Here is a 15,835-nt window from a genome sequence, read left to right as displayed (position 1 = left end):
GGCACTGGTTGAGAGCTTCCTGAATGCCGCCTATCAATCTGCTTATCAATGCCTCCGAGGCATTCGCAGTTGGCTTTGCCTCTGTCGCTGAGTATCCAGAAGGCTGGCCAGGAGCATCTGCCCCCAGAGACAGACTGTGTTGACAAACAGAACTGTCTCAAAGGGCACAGATCCCAGGATCGCAGAGGCAGTCATTTCCTGTGGAAGGAACATGGTGGCCTGGACTCTGGGTAGTTATAGCGCCTGAGTTCCTGGGCTCCTGGGCTCTAAATCCAATGAATGGTTACCAAGGAGAAAACACCCCTCTTCCAGGCCTAAACCAGGACAGAAACTGGAAAAGAACATTACTATCTCCACGAAAACAGTGACACAGTGGCCACAAGAGGCCTTCTGCCACCTGATCCATAAAAGGCCCCTGTGATAGGAGAATCTCAGACCTTCTGCTTGGTTTGTATATCCAGATTGCACAGTTGGAACTTGTCCATAGACTGGAAACCTACATCCCATCCTTCCTATGTCTCTGGAGTTTGTCTGGAAGAGCATGCTTCCTTCTCCGGTAGCACGACTCCGGAGGGGTCAGTCCACGCATTCCAAATGGCATGGGGTCTGAATTCAGGTGAGTGGGTTCCTTACTTGTGAGCCTGTGCAGGTATGTGTGAGTGTGCATACCAGTGTGTCTGTGTGTGTGTGTACGCACGCGGGTATGTGAGCGTGCACTGTTAGTCCCATGTGTATGTGAACAAGTGCTTATGCATAAACCATGTGCGTGTGTGTGCCTATGTGATTGTATGAATACCCCCCGGATGTGAGTTCTAGTGAGCCTGTGAGTTCATGTGTGTGCACCCGTGTAGCTCTGTGTGTCTTTTTGAATGTGGTTGGATGTGAGTGTAGAAGCCCCTGTGTTTGAGTGCCTGGGTGTGGAAGTCATGTCTTTGTCCCTCCGTGGTCCCACACAGTGCCCAGTGAGGCCAGCCTGAAGCTCAGCAAGTGCAAACCACAGTGGGGGACCTCTCCCTGGGCACCTGGGTCTCGCTGGGCACGAGGGGGCGCCGCGCTACCGTAACCCGGACGCGCTGGCCTGGGCGGCCTGGGGGCGGCTCACGGGGCGGTGCCGGACTCTGAGCAGTGGGCTCTGGGGACGCTGCGCTCCACCCGGAGGAGAGCCAAGGCCGGGCACGCGGAGCAAAGCAGCCGGGAGCCCGGGCAGGAGGTAAAGTTGAATTTACAGTGTGTGACCGGAGTCTGCTCTGAGAGTCCCTGGGATCGTTCAGGGGACAGGGGAGTAGCTGCGAAAGAGGTCTGTGCAGCGGGGGCCCGGGTCCGAGCGGAGCGTGGACACCTGTCCGCGGGCGGCCACCGGCGGGAACGCAGCTCGGCTCGGGTGGCTGGCCGCGCTGCGGGCGCCGTAGCCCACCGAGGGGCGCTCGAGGGGTCGGGCTGGGCTGGGGCAAGCGGAGTGGGGCCGCCCGCGCTCCCCGCGCTGGAAGCCGGAGGATTGGGCTTGGTCGCGAGCAGCACTTTCATGGAGCTTCTGGCGGCCGCCGGAGCCTGGGTCTTGCTGCCGTCCCGTCTGCCCGCGTCGGTTCTACCGGAGCCCGGGTAAGGCGAGAGGAGGGTGGAGGAGGTTCGCATCCGGCGGCGGGGCCCAGGATGCCCCGGAGCGGCCAGGGCTCTCCCAGACTGGACAGGACCCGGCTTGAAGGCTGTGCGCACCAGCTTCGGCGGCGGACAGGTGACCGGGGCGAGTCCGCGGCTCTCGTTCCCTTTCTGGTCCGAGGTAGTGAGGTGACTGTCCCCCACCCAGCTTTTACACGCGCAGTCGCGCGTTCACGCGCTTTGCACGCGCGGGTGTCCTGCCACCTTGCCTCCTCTAACCTCCCAGGGTGCCGGTGTGAATCGGGTGTGGGTCCTGGCTCCCGCGTTCCGAATTCTGCAAACTCTATCCTCTCTGGCTCGGACAGCACCCTCTGGCCGGGACAGTGGCGCTGGGATTGAGGAGCGCTGGATGCTGAGTGGGTCTGAGCCTGGGCTGGCGTGTGTGGAAGGTGAGCTGCCTCCTATGCGCCCGAGATGATTGTCCAACCTCGCGATTCTTGGGGGATCCCACTCATGTTTGCCATCGAATTATAGTTTGGAAGCCCCTTTATTCCAAGACTTCTGGCCCTTGAAGTACCCCGCAAGGAATCACTGGGCTCATGTGCCGCCCTCGGGGACCCTTTTGGTCAAGTCCAAATTCTCCTGCTCCTGGACCCCCGGGATTGGGAGCTCAGATTCAGTCTTCTTCTTCTTGGCCCCTAGAGGTCCTAGAACCACCTTCCAACCCACTCAGCTCCACACAGCCTCTGGTCCCTTTTGTCCCCCCATTTGCCCTTGACTTACAAAGGTCAGGGCAGCATTTGGAGCAATGGGATGCTGTGGATAATGCATTTTCATCCAATCTGGAACTCTGAGAGCGATTAAGTCGAGTATCACATTGTGGCTCTGCCCTTGGGTCCGTTAGGTAAACCCACCGGAGCAGGAATTTGCCTTCAACAGTGGTTTTCATTTCTACCAGTGCCAGGAGGGATCGATGGATCGACAAGACCCAGAGGCAATGGCTGTCCTCTCTGTCACTCTCTCCTGTCCCTCCTTCCCGCTTAGGCTGTGTGGGGCTTTCGCTAGCCTCTGGCTGCCTTGGGTAGGTTGTCAGTGAACTGTTTTGCTCTCTTATGCTATGAATCCCAAGGGTGTTGTGGCACATGTAGGGGTGAAGCCCACTTGCTTGGAGGTCCCTGCTCTCTACCACACACACACAGACAACAGGCACATGTAGTGTTGTCCAAAGAAGGCTGTGGTTTCTGGGTCTCTTTGGGGGAGACTGATGACATCTTTCCAAGGCCAGTTTATGGGTTCCATTTGAGTTACTCCCCTGCCTCGAGGTAGGTTGCCATAATCAAAAACAAAACAAGCCAGAGGAAGTTGGGTGTTTGTGGAGGCAGTGGGAGAGGGGAGTGAGTTCCAGGCAGACAGGGATTGGGCTGTGTGGTTTTCTTTTCCCAGTGCCGAACAGAGCCCTGCGTGGGCCAGATGCTCTGAAAATGTGTGCTGGTTGATTAATTGTTTGAGTTATAATTAAGAGTTTCTACCTAGCGTATGGCTGGGAGCAGCATTACATAATTGCAGGTGTGTGTGCCGTAATTAGTAGGTCCTGGGAAACACATAGGTTGGTAGGAAATGATAAAATGTTGGGGTTTGCCCTGGCAAGTGCAGGTCCTAAGTGCCTCTGAGTTGGAGGGGGATGGGCTGAGGCAGATGAGACTTAGGGTCCTCTTCACCCCTAGTTCTGGGCTTGTTTTCTGAGAGATATGTGTCTCATCAGGTCCCCAGAGGGCGGGATCAGCCCAGGGATGTCTGGAGCAGGAGGTGCTGTCAGCTCAGAAACCCTGTGTGGATATGTGGGGGGCAGACTGAGATGTATGACATTGAGTGTGTGGGTGCTGAAGACATCCAGATCTGAATGATGAGGTTGGCCTCTGGTCCAAAATGGCCCTTTGGGTCTGAAGCTGAGTGCCTGCCCACGGGTGAGTGGGAATAGGAACATTCAGAGATAACGCTATCAGGGGACATTCTAAAGGACAGGGACACATAGAGCTCTCCATTGCTAGAGTGGGACTATCTGCCTTCAGTTGGCCCCTGGACCCACCGTGAGGAGAGCAACAATGTTGCTAAGGTCTGTTTCACTGAAGCTTCCACAGTGTCTGACAGAAGCTAAGGCACCACAGTTGGCTGGCAGCACCCCGCCCCCACCTCAGAGAGGCTGAGTCAGAACTGCCTTTAACTGGGTCTTGTCTTCATCTTCCAGAGCTTGGGATCCCTTTTCTGTTGCAAAGAAACCATGTGAGTCTCTCAAGCCCACCAACTTTCTTAAGCAGAACTCCAAAGGTTTCTTTTCCCAAGACAGGCTTAGTCAGGCTAGGGAGGGACCTGTGCTTTACCCCCCAGGAACAACCTGTAGGCCAACATCTCCAAGTTGGAGGAGCTTGGGCTGCAGTAGACATGATAAGACTTGGGATCATCTTTTCCCCTTTCTAAATAGCTCAGTACATAAGAGAAAGCTTAGGAAGACACCTGAGAATCAGCCAACTGTCACCTAGCCAATAGTGACATACCTCTGAGGACACGGGTTCAGCAAACCTAGCTCTCAGTGTCCACAGATGTGGGGCAGTCTGCAGTATTCATGGAGACCTTGGTCCCAGAATCTCTAAGAAGGTGGCACCAAATGACATTCCTGCACTCTAGCTTTTGAGAGACTGGTTTGTAGAATTAAAACACAAACCACATTCCATTAGAAATGCCGATTTAAAAAAAAAAAAAAGAAATGCCGATTTTAATTTGATCACAAACTTAGAACAAGACTCATGGAAATTCGAACATGTGCAGAAACCCTTTGTGTTCCTTCCTTCCCCTAAGAGAGAAATTCTGTAGAGTAACAGACACACTGGCAGAGGCTCCACTGGCTCTTGGGCCTTGGGCACAGCTACCTCTCTGTTACTGTCACTGATGAGCACCTCTTAGGTTAGCATTTCCCCTTCCTCGGTAGAGATGTCTCCCCAGGACTTGGGCTCCAGGGAGGAAGGCAGGATTCAGTGCATGGCCCAAGAATTTGGTGGCTCTCATGAATATTCTTAGCCTTAGACATTATTTTTAACAATTAGAAGTTTTATTATTAATAACTCCAAACCTGACTTGTGCTCTGTGCACCTCTACTAATTAGAGGGAAAGGCAGAGCCAGATACAGACATGGATTGTACTTGTCCATCATAGAAACTAGAAAACAAAGCTAAGGAAAGACCATGGAAGACGAATATAAGACTTAGGATTCTCATAACCGAGACAAAGGTCTTTCTGCCTTGATGGTTAACTTATAAATAACTCGTCAGAATTATGATGGCAAGCAGTGCCCTTGCTTTGTGTGACAGCAGCAGGTCCTTCTTGGAGCTGAGACTCCCCCCTTGAAAAGCTTCATAGGTAAAGGTGTGAGTCCTCTGTTCGTCTGCACTCACTGCACAGAAAGCGCTGGGTCGGTGAGAGGAACGCCCAGGACTGTGGTCTGGCAACGTGATTGTTTTGTTTAAATGCTGAAAGTCAGGTTGACCCCACGTATAGAACAAACTTCCCCCCGCCCCTGAGATGTTGGAAGTAGAAATGCCTTTTCAGTCACGTTGTGTCTGACACCTGATTTTGCTGATTGTTGCCATTGCCACCGTGGAACCCGAACTCAACCTCAGACACTTGAGTGATGGTGTTTCACTGCTGGCTTAGACCTGGTGCCTTAAAATCAAAGGCTAGAATCCAGAGGCTCCACTAGGCCTCCAAACCTTCTGGCTGCTGTGAATACGGGGGCAGTTTTAGCTCAGTTCCATCTCTAAGAGGCAGATTTATTTTTGTCAGGGTTTGGCTGTGGTGGGAAGGGCTGTGGGAGCCACTGTGTCTGACTCTTGGCTCCGATCTTCCTGTGACTTCCCAGCTCCAGGGCTTGTTGGGTTTCTGTGTCTACTATGTTGTCACATGCTGTCCCATCTCCCAGGGAAGATGGATGTGAGGATCCTCCACACATCCTGACAGATAAACCATTTGGTCACTGCATCTCAGGCCTTACCCTTGGGGACCTTCAGGGACTCAGTACCTCTGGGTAGTGAAGGTGAGGCCTGGCAATGTGGATTCTAAATATGGGTCCTAAGTGATTCTCTGTGTGTGTTTGTGTGTGTGTGTGTGTGATGTGTGTATGTGTGTGTGTGTGTGTGTGTGTGTGTGTGTGTGTGTATGCTATGTGTGTGCACATTTAAGCATTCCAGAGCATGTGTGTGGAGGTCAGCCCTTGGGTATCAGTCCTCACCTTTTTTCTTGTTTGAGGCAGGGTCTGTTGTCCACTGCACTGCTGTGAGTCTTGTTGGTCAACGTGTCCACCCATGTTCACACAGACAGGCTTCTGTTGCTGATAAGTTGCTTGAAGTCATAGAATGTCGTGCCCTTGGTGGACCTCCTCATTCATCATCTCCTCTCTCCGTCATGTTTTCTTGGGATGGGTCTTTACGTCTCTGCCATCTATTTTCTTTGTTATCATTCGGGCATAAGCATCTCCCCAGATCTGTTTCTGTAACCAACATGGCTGTCCACATGCTTCCTAGCTTTCAGTACCACATCAGACATTTCAGTGCCTGGTGACTTCACTATGGATGGTTGTGGGGTCAGGAAGCAGGAGGAAACGTAGTGTTCGCTGTACGTCAGCAGGGATGGTCTTCTGGGTCTGTCTTGAGGTGGAGGGAGGCATGACCTTGCTTTCTTTTCCTGCCCTTTAATGGAATAATTTTGGAGCTTTCTGATACTCATTTAACTCTCAGCAGGCCTTGTGAGAAATGTGTGCTGGTCAGAGACCCTCTCTTCTCTCAAACTGATGTGTGTGTGTGTGTGTGTGTGTGTGTGTGTGTGTGTGATGTTTCTTGTTGAGGGGAATGTAAAGGCCAGAGGGTAACCTCAAGTGTCTTCTGTCTTGCTTTTGAGGGTTGGGGCGCTACACTGACTGGCTAGCAAAGTCCTAGGATTTGTTTTGTCTGTAGCCTTCCTCCAGTCAGCGTCAGGGATACAGGCATGTGCCTCAATTTTGCATGGGAACCGGGGATTCGAATTCAGGTCCCTGTGCTTGTTGACAAGCACTACATCCACTGAGCCCTCTCTTCAGAGAAAAGTGCTGGCAGAACTCGTCCTTGGCTGGGAGGGAGCTGGAGAGCACTGGCTACTTCTTCCTCAGAGCATTCATTTAGTGACAGAGCAGCCTTGAGACTGTGTTGTGGTTCTTTTCAGACTGACACAGAGGCCAGACATACACATCTCTCTTGGCAAATTAATAAGGAGGAAAACACATCCCTGTCTTCTTTTGCTGCGCAGTCAGTTTTCAACAACATGCCTTGGCCCAGGGCTAGAACAACAAAATTAATTAAGTGGATTGTTTCTAACATTTTCTTCCCTGACATCCTCACATACCCAGAACCTGTGCAGGGCCTCGGGGTGACAACAGGGAGGTGCCCCTGACAGTGCAAATGTGAGTAAAGTCTTCAAACTTCTGTCCTCAAACTCAGACCCTCAGACCTGGAGCACTCTTGGGGGTTAGATGGCCACCCCAATATAGAGGTCTTCTGCCCGGGTTGGTCCCAGGTTTGGCTGTAGAATATTCACCCGCTCAACACTCAGAAATCACATGTGTCTCTCTGCACATCCTCATGCTAAGATGTTATCAAATCCTGAGGTTGGAATGTTTATCTACAGAAGACAAACCATGAAATTAAGGGACCATCCAGATTCCACATCTTCGAAGTGAACACCAGCCCTTTCTTCCTGACTCAGGTACTTGTGGCTACTTAATTATTACAAAGAGTGAAAGAGCAAGTAAGCCCACCTAGTCCACAATTTAACTGGCTGCACAGTTGCCAGTTGTATTCTGGAAGCTTCCTTTGCGAAAGTTTTACACTTTCTGTCCATAAGGTTCCGGGATTTATGGGGCCCTGATCTCACATGGGAAGATGTTCTGTCTATATGAGGGTTTGTGTCTAGTTTTGTTAGCATATAATACATGTACTAATGGGTTTATTATGACAGTTGCCTGCATGTGTAATCGTCTTAGTCATACTCACAGATCCCAATTTCCCCTTCTTGCATCTCTCCATCTGGTCCTTTTTCTCTTCCCAAATAGTTCTCTTTCTCCTTTCATGCCTTCTTTGTTTTAAACCTATACAACCCAAGTTTTTTTAAAAAAAAAAAAGAAAGAAGAGAAGAGAAGAAGGAGGGGGAGGGAGTGAGAAGATGGAGGGGAAAGAGAAGGAAGGGGGTAAAGAGAAGAAGAAAGAGAAGAGGAGGAGGGAGGAGGAGGAAGAAGAGGAAGAGGAAGAAGAAGAGAAGGAAGACAAGGGGAGGAGGAAGAGGAAGGAAATAAGGAGGAGAAGAAACTTAAAAGTAGCCAAAGATAAAAGATGGAGCAAAAAAGACAATGGGAAAATTTAAAGGGACATTTGCAAAAGTGGGGGGGGGGGGCTTGCATAGGAGAGGGCAGGTGGGTCAAGAGCTCAAAGCCACCCTTGGCTAAGCAGTGAGCGAAAGGCCAGCCTGGAACACATGAAGCCTCTAAAGAAGGAAGAAAACTAGAGTTGAAAAAAGATGTTTAGTTACAGGGACCTATGTAATAATGCTAAAACTATCAACACACCCACATCATTTTATTATTTGATCCTTTAGGACCAAAACTCTCTTTTTAAACAAATGGCCATAGGAAAGCACAGACGTAATGCCTACAGACCTCAAAGCCAAGGGACAGACACAAGGGTGCAGAAGCAAGAACAGAAAGGCAACAGCTAAACATCAGAATGACCCGCCTTGAAATAATAGTGTCACTTCTTTAAGAATTCTGCGCAGTGTAATTTGATCATTCCCGCCTCCCCACTCTCCCTCCAAACTCCTCTCAGATCTGGCCCTCTCCTCTATTCCCCAAACTTGGTGCACTATTTTTTTTTTCATTTTTAATAACCTAGTAACCCTAATTCGTGTTGCTCATATACTTGTGGAGTGTGGCCAGCCTGCTAAGAACCACACACTAAAGAAAACTACCTCTCCACAAAACTATCACTTGTCTATAAAACATAGGCCAGGAGCTCATGAGCCATGGCCTACTCCATGTTGATCGCCTTGGTCTTGTGCCGCAAGCCCCCCCCTCTTCTTCTCTTTACCCCCTTCCTTCTCTTTCCCCTCCATCTTCTCACTCCCTCCCCCTCCTTCTTCTCTTCTCTTCTTTACAAATAATATGATTGTTCCAAGGAAAATACATTCCAGCAAATGTATCCCTACAGACTCCCAGAACGGGTGAGTGAGCTCGGCAAGACAGCAGCATGCATAGTCAAAAGAGAACTCACACTTATGTATAGAAACATTGATCTTTAACACCAATCCTCAGCACAAGAAAACTGGGGGCAGGCTGTGTGGAAGGCCATTTACAACCATTCTACATAAAACTAAACAGGGGTACACATCACACAGAACCCTCACAATCTGAATGCTGCACATTAGAAATGTGGCCTGGGGGTGTCAGGCAGGAATATTGGATGTGCTTATGGTCCTGGGTCCAATCCTTGAGATCATGGAGAAAGGGGAGGGAGATAAAAGTCAGACCATGTTCATGGATAGGATGATCCTGGTCCGTGTGTTGCAGCTCAGACAGGCTGGTTCAGCACCTGTAGAAAACCACTCAGTGATTTTTATTTATTTATTTCTAATAAAAAAATGTATTTACTTAGAAACATTCAGAATTTCAACAAAACAGCCACTTTTTTTTTGCAATTATAGAGTGGTATTCAGTTAACAGAACAACAATTATCTTTGTATAAGCTGCATCAGAGACAACTAAAGATTTTTTTTAAAAAAACCCTCAAAAAATCAAAGTAAAAAGAAAAAGAAAACAAACAAACAAAAACCCAACCAAACTACTGTCCTATATATAACTAATTTGTGCTGTGCATCAACAAGAACCTGCTTTAGATTTCCATGCCAATTTACAACCCCCAGACTGTACCAGGCAAGGTTAGTGGTTATTGAAAATATCACCAGGACAGGGCTATCTAAAGACACATTCAGTAGTGTGTTACCTATACAAAAAAGAGACACTGTACAGTTTAAAAACAAATCTTACACAACCTTACATTTCAGTTTTTTTTCTTTAAAAGGAGTGAGTTGTGTACAGGGAGGTTAAATGCTTTATAGACAAGAAAAAAAAACTATGCTAGAACCAACTTTTCTTCTTCTTCTTCTTCTTCTTCTTCTTCTTCTTCTTCTTCTTCTTCTTCTTCTTCTTCTTCTTCTTCTTCTTCTTCTTCTTCTTCTTCTTCTTTCTCCTCCTCCTCCTCCTCCTCCTCCTCCTCCTCCTCTTCTTCTTCCCCTTAATCCTCCTCATCATCTTCCTTTTCCTTCTTTTTCTTGCTCTTTTTAGCCTTGACCACTCCCTTTTTCGCTGAATCAGGTTTTCCTTTATCTCTGTAGGCAGCAATATCCTTCTCGTACTTCTCCTTCAGCTTGGGGGCCTTCTTCTCATAGGGCTGCTTGTCATCCGCAGTAGTGTTGATACGCATCTCTTCTAGTTACTTTGCGACATTACTAATGGATAAGCCAGGATGCTGGCCTTTGATTTTTGGGTGGTACTCAGAACAGAACAAGAACATTCTTGGGGGGGGGGGGAGATGTAGGTTTTCATTTCTCTTTCATAAAGAGCCTTGTCAGCCTTTGCCGTATCTTCAAATTCCCCCTTTTCTTTAGCAGACATGGTCTTCCACCTCTCTGAGCACTTCTTGGAGAACTTTGAGAAGCTGACAGAAGCATCCAGGTGCTTCTTCTTGTGCTCCTCCCGGGAGGTTTGCACAAAGAATGCATATGAGGACATTTTGCCTCTCGGCTTCTTAGGATCTCCTTTGCCCATGTTTAGTTGATTTTCCTCCGAGACGCACAGAGTTGCCCAGTGCCCGTCCGGCTCTCGCTTGCCCCGGCGCTGTCTCTATGGAGCTCAGTGGACTGCAATGGCTGTGAGAGCCGGAGCCAGATTTCCTCAGAAAGTTGAAACAATTGAAACGGACCAATGGGATGGTTCAGGGGGCGAAGGCACTTCCGGCTAAGCATGATGATCGGAGCAGGGTCTGCAGAGCCCACAGAGGGAAAGGAAAGATCAGACCCGCAGGTTCTTCGATGACCTCCACCAGCATGCTGTGGCATGTGCGTGCACACACTGGTGCACACGCGCGCGCACACACACAAATGTCATTTTTAAAATATCAAAAGAGGGAACAGCCATACAAAGCCTAGTCATAGGCTTCCACAGCACCAGAAACATTCCTTTTAGTAGGTCTGAATGAGACGTGACCCAGATGTCTGCGAAGAGGTGATTCTCTGTGGCAGAACACACCTCTGAGAGAGAATTGTTGAGAACATACTGCGTGTGATTCCTGGGCAGAGTGAAGAGCGAATCTCATGGATGTCAGACCCCATGGATCCATTTTCCATTTCCCAGCATGAGAATAGCTGAGCTTTAGGGCTAGCTTGGTGGGGGGGGGGGCGGGGGGGGTGGGGCGGGGGAAGGGATCAAGACCATAGACAGCAATAGGAGCATGCTAGTGACCCTGTCACCTCCTAATGTTAAAATATTCTATGGATTTGTCGGAAGTGACTATTGTGAGAACTGGCGGGGAGGTTCTGGGGTCTCTCCATGATAGGTGTGGGAAATCTCAACCTGCAGAGTGATGTGCAAACTTTGTGTGTCCATATACCATACACGGGTTTAGTAAAAAGTTCTGCACAGATAGAGTTACCTCAAAAGCAGTGTCCAGCAGAGAGGGGACTGGACTTCGATGGGATGACAGTGGCCATACATTTGTTGCTCTGCAAAGACTAGGCAAGGAGGGCTCCACAGAGATGTCAGGTTGGCTCTTTCTCCTTCAGACATGGGGCCAGACCCCATCCGTGGGTGATGTGGTGACCCCTTCCAGCCTTTGTCCTGCCTCTCCTTTTCCACCCTTCAAAGATCCTCCTGAAGAAGCTTGCCTTCTTTCCTGGTTCTCCATTTCCATCTCCTGGAAATTATTAATTAAAATTCTTTCAGAATCAATTTTCTGAGCAAAATTGGTGTGGGAATGAAGCATTTATATAACTCTCTCACACTGTTTTTCTTCCAGAAATGGATAATGGCCTTGTTTCAAATTGAATTAATAGATAATTAACACACTTGTAGACACAGGCAGGAGGGCAATGTATCATTCTCTCTTTTTCTCCCCCTCTCTCTCTCTCCCTCCCTCCCTCCCTCCCTCCCCCCTCCCTCCCTCCCTCCCCCCCCCTCTCTCTCTTCCTCCCTCTCCCTCTCCCTGTCTCTATGTCTCTCTGTGTCTCTCTCCCTTCCTCCTTCCTCCCCTCCCTCTCTATCTCCCTCTCTCTGTCTCTGTCTGTCTGTCTCTTCCTCTCTCTCCCTCTTTCTGTCTCTATGTCTCTCTCCCTCCCTCCCTCCCTCCCCCCCTCTCTCTCTCTCTCTCCCTCTCTGTCCCTATCTATCTATCTATCTATCTATCTATCTATCTATCTATCTATCGTTAAATTGTTCCTATAAAGACTTGGCTGTAGGTCCGACCAGTGAGATATAAGGAAATGGTCCCTGACCCTTTCATAAGACCATGGGACCCTTGGAGGGTCTATTGCATGTAAGCCAGGGTAGGGAGACACAGCAGTCCTGGTGGTGTTTGAGCCAGTAAGAAGGTGAGGAGGACTCACCAAGTCATGCATCCAGAGTTAGATGGTATATCCCCAGCAGAGAAATTTCCCGAAGGCTTTCAGAGAGGAAGTAAAAGGCATCTTGTCACCAGGTCAGCACCAGGAGTGTCACCTGCTGCAACACAGTTGTCACCAACTCTGTTGTCCCATTCTGATGACACTCTTATTGTTACCTACTCTCAACAGACTGTATACCTTGTCATAGGTTGTCACACAGCAGCACAGTGTCCCGGGCTGTCCCCAGACCACTCACACCTGGCCGAGTATCACCAGCAGTCTTTCCATCGGCTTGGCAGCTCCTGTACTCCTTGCCTTATTTTTCTAACTCCCGTCTTTGGCTTTCTGAGACTTAAGTGAGGCCTCTTCTCCCAGTCAGCATCTCTCCCATCCTGAGACCTCTGTGCTTTACCCCATAATGCTTAACCCAAGACCCTGTGTCACATTTCTCGTTGTGAGCCTGCAAAAGTGCAGGGCAAGGTGACTTCAGGTCACCAGCAGCTGTTCATTTCCTAGTCTTTCCAGGAAGGCTTGGGACAACAGAAGCAGGAGGGAGCCTGAGCCCTTCCCCAGGCTCAAGTCTTCCGGACTACCCTCCACGCCCCGCCCTGTGCTTACCAGCTCCTTTCCTAGGGCTGTGCTCAGTTCCACCAAGGCCACTCGTGCCAGAGTGGACCTCATGAAGCACCACAGAATCAGCTTCTCAGAGAAGAAAGTAGACTTGAATCATGCCCTGGGAAGGGATCCCTCCGTGGAAGTATCTAGCTTCCTCCTTAAGATGGTTGGTTAGCCTACGGTGGCCAGGAAAGCCTCTGTTCCTTCTCCATTGCTCTAACCTGACACACCTGGACCACCTTCATCTGTAAAGGCTCTAGTGATGAGAGGGACGCATGGTACAGTCAGTCACACAAGCCAGGACGCCCATCCCCACAGGAAACAGCCCAGCTTCCAGAAAAATGTGTTTTCTAGTCCTGAACATCCAAGCAGCCCACACACAAATTACCCAAAGGCGTGGGCAGTTCCACTGGGGCCCTAATTATACTCTGCAGCGTGGAGGAGTGTCAGGTGGCTCTGTGGTGAGCTGCAGGGCCCATGCGGCAGAACTCAGCTCTGGCAGTGGTCCTGGGCCTGAGCCTCTGTCAGGAAACCCACCCCCACCCTGGGAAGAGCCTTACACTGCTCCACCAGCTGCCAGAGAAGATCCTCAGAGCACAACTAGGAAAGACTGCAGCTTTAGAGCCTGCCTCTCCTGTGCTTCTTTATAAACACTGTGTGTGTGGGGGGGGGTCTGTGTGTGTATATGTGTGTGTGTGTGTGTGTGTGTGTGTGTGTGTGTGGTCTGTGTGTGTATATGTGTGTGTGTGTGTCTGTGTGTGTGTGTGTGTGATCTGTGTGTGTGGTCTGTGTGTGTGTGTGTATGGTGTGGTCTGTGAGTGTATGTGGTCTCTGTGTGTATGTGTATGTGTGTGTGGTGTGTGTGTGGTATGTGTGTAGTCTCTGTGTGGTGTGTGTGTGTGTGTGTGTGTGTGTGATTTATGTGTGTGGTCTCTGTGTGTGTATGTGTGTGTGGTCTGTGTGTGTGTGTGGTGTGGTCTGTGAGTGTATGTGGTCTGTGAGTGTATGTGGTCTGTGTGTGTATGTGTATGTGTTTGTGGTCCGTGTGTGTATGTGTGTGGTGTGTGTGTGTGCTAATTTCAAGCCAAAAGTCATTTAATGTTTTTTTTTTTAATGAAATTTAAGTCAGTAGCTCAAATACTGACCTTTTAAATTAAACAGTCTAGAACAATACAACACAAGGATGTTCTAACATGCTCAGGAATAATGGTAGGATTATATTAAAGGTGTCTTCTGTGATAAATTTATTATATTTCTGTAAGGGCAGAAAACTTTGTACATATACGTAAAACCCTGCATTCCGTAGTACAGAGTGGTCTTGAATCTGAGCCTAGGGCATGTTACTTGGTTGGTATTACATGGCACAATAGCATGCATGGGGCATGCATGATGCAAAGTGCATGTGCTGAGTGTTTCAATCCTAGGGCTGCAGTAAAGTTGCACAATGCAAGGGGCGTGAGTCATGCCAGCAACAACCTGGACTGGTTACACATTTGACTTTGTTAATGTTTGTCATCCTGAACTCGGAAACAATTTATTGCTGTCAAGTGTTTCATGAAAAAGGTCACATGAAAAGTTATGCTTCTCAATCAAAGAGCTGCATTCTAGGTGTTCTGTATGTTCCAATGCAGTTCACCTGTGTCATGGTGTCCCGTGTGGTATGAGGCTAGACCTTCTGCACATGGATGCCCCCTTTCTCAGCACCACCTGTGGGGAGAACTTCTTGCTGACTTGTCTAGAGACTCTGTTCCCAAGTTTGCTGCCCATAGACACCAGGATCTATGTCTGGGTTCTGTATTCCGTGTTGTTGATTAATGTATCTGGTACCATGACATCCCAACTGCTGGTGTCTTTTAGATCCTCTGACAACTGGGAAGGGCTCTAATGTGGCTCTTCCATCCAGATTATGTGGGCTACCCACAGGCCATTGTGACTCCATATAAATTAAGATGAGCATTTTCTGCCTCTACAAAACTCTCCGAGATTTTGTTCCAGAAGGGCCATGCTTTCGAGGAAGTCCCAGCATGGGTGTTTGGGGTGTGAAGACTTCAGTTAACACATCAAATTCTGGCAAAGGATGCTTCCCTTTCCAGGACCCCAGTGTTTAAGCAGAAAAAGGGTTTTAAACACTTTTTTTTTCCTGAGCTAATTTTAGACTCACAGAAGAATTGGGGAACTTGCACTTTTCTAAGTGTCCTCCATCGTTGTTGTCTCTCAGTGGAATTAGACCTCACCCTACCACTGCCTGTCCCTCTAATATCACGCTGTGAAGATCTATCCAGGATCTTATACTTCCTGGTCTCCTGCCTTCTGCAATGGTTCCACAGATTTGTCTGTCTTTACAATCTTGACCCTGTAAAGAAATGTTGTTCTGAGCTGTGAGGTGTTGTAAGCAGACGGATCTTTGACTCCATCCCCACAGTTCGAATGCTCATCCTCTGGTAACTTGAGTGTTGCTCTGCTCCCACTTCCTGTGCCTGTCACTTGCTTTAGTGGGTTCTGTCCTTTCGTTCTGTGTGTGGCCGTGCATTCGTGGTTCTGTCTGTGGGATGGGGAATGGTATCGGAGCACTGGCTGCAGAGACAGATGCTTTTAGGGTCCTTTTTGAAGTTCTGTCTCACCTATGCCTCCAGACCAGTGTGTGTGGTGCCACAGCCCTGGCCCACCCAGGATGTTCTTGCATTGAGGGTTTTCATTAATATTGCCTGAGATTTGTTCCAGGATGGCCAACCAGACCCTTCTTCCATAGATGCAGTGTGTTCTGTGAAGCATGTGTTTATCTAGGGTCTTCCCTCTGCCAGGAATGGGGACCTTCCCATCATTTGCCAACCAGAGCCACTCTGCACTGAAGAGCCTTAGCATTTTAGGTTTCTTTGGAGTGAAATCCTAAAGTTGGATAGGC

The 15,835-nt window shown here is 49.0% G+C and overlaps 1 protein-coding gene across 3 annotated transcripts in view; it reads left to right on the top strand.

The window, feature by feature from the left end:
- The first annotated feature begins 539 nt into the window (after positions 1–539).
- The window catches only part of KCNG2 (potassium voltage-gated channel modifier subfamily G member 2), a 65,032-nt gene continuing 49,736 nt past the window's right edge, over positions 540–15,835 (top strand). The window contains exon 1 of one of the 3 annotated variants that reach the window (XM_080919961.1): positions 540–616. The gene's annotated coding sequence lies outside the window, so the exon portion shown is untranslated. Of the gene's footprint in view, positions 617–1,086; positions 1,211–1,989; positions 2,046–15,835 lie in introns of those variants that run through there. The other 2 variants (XM_080919960.1, XM_080919962.1) reach the window with 2 other exon arrangements.

This window comes from Micromys minutus (assembly GCF_963924665.1).
Source record: "Micromys minutus genome assembly, chromosome: 8".
Lineage (NCBI taxonomy): Eukaryota > Metazoa > Chordata > Mammalia > Rodentia > Muridae > Micromys > Micromys minutus.
The sequence above is the reverse complement of the archived record's forward strand: the minus strand, read 5'-3'. Positions and strand labels throughout refer to the sequence as shown.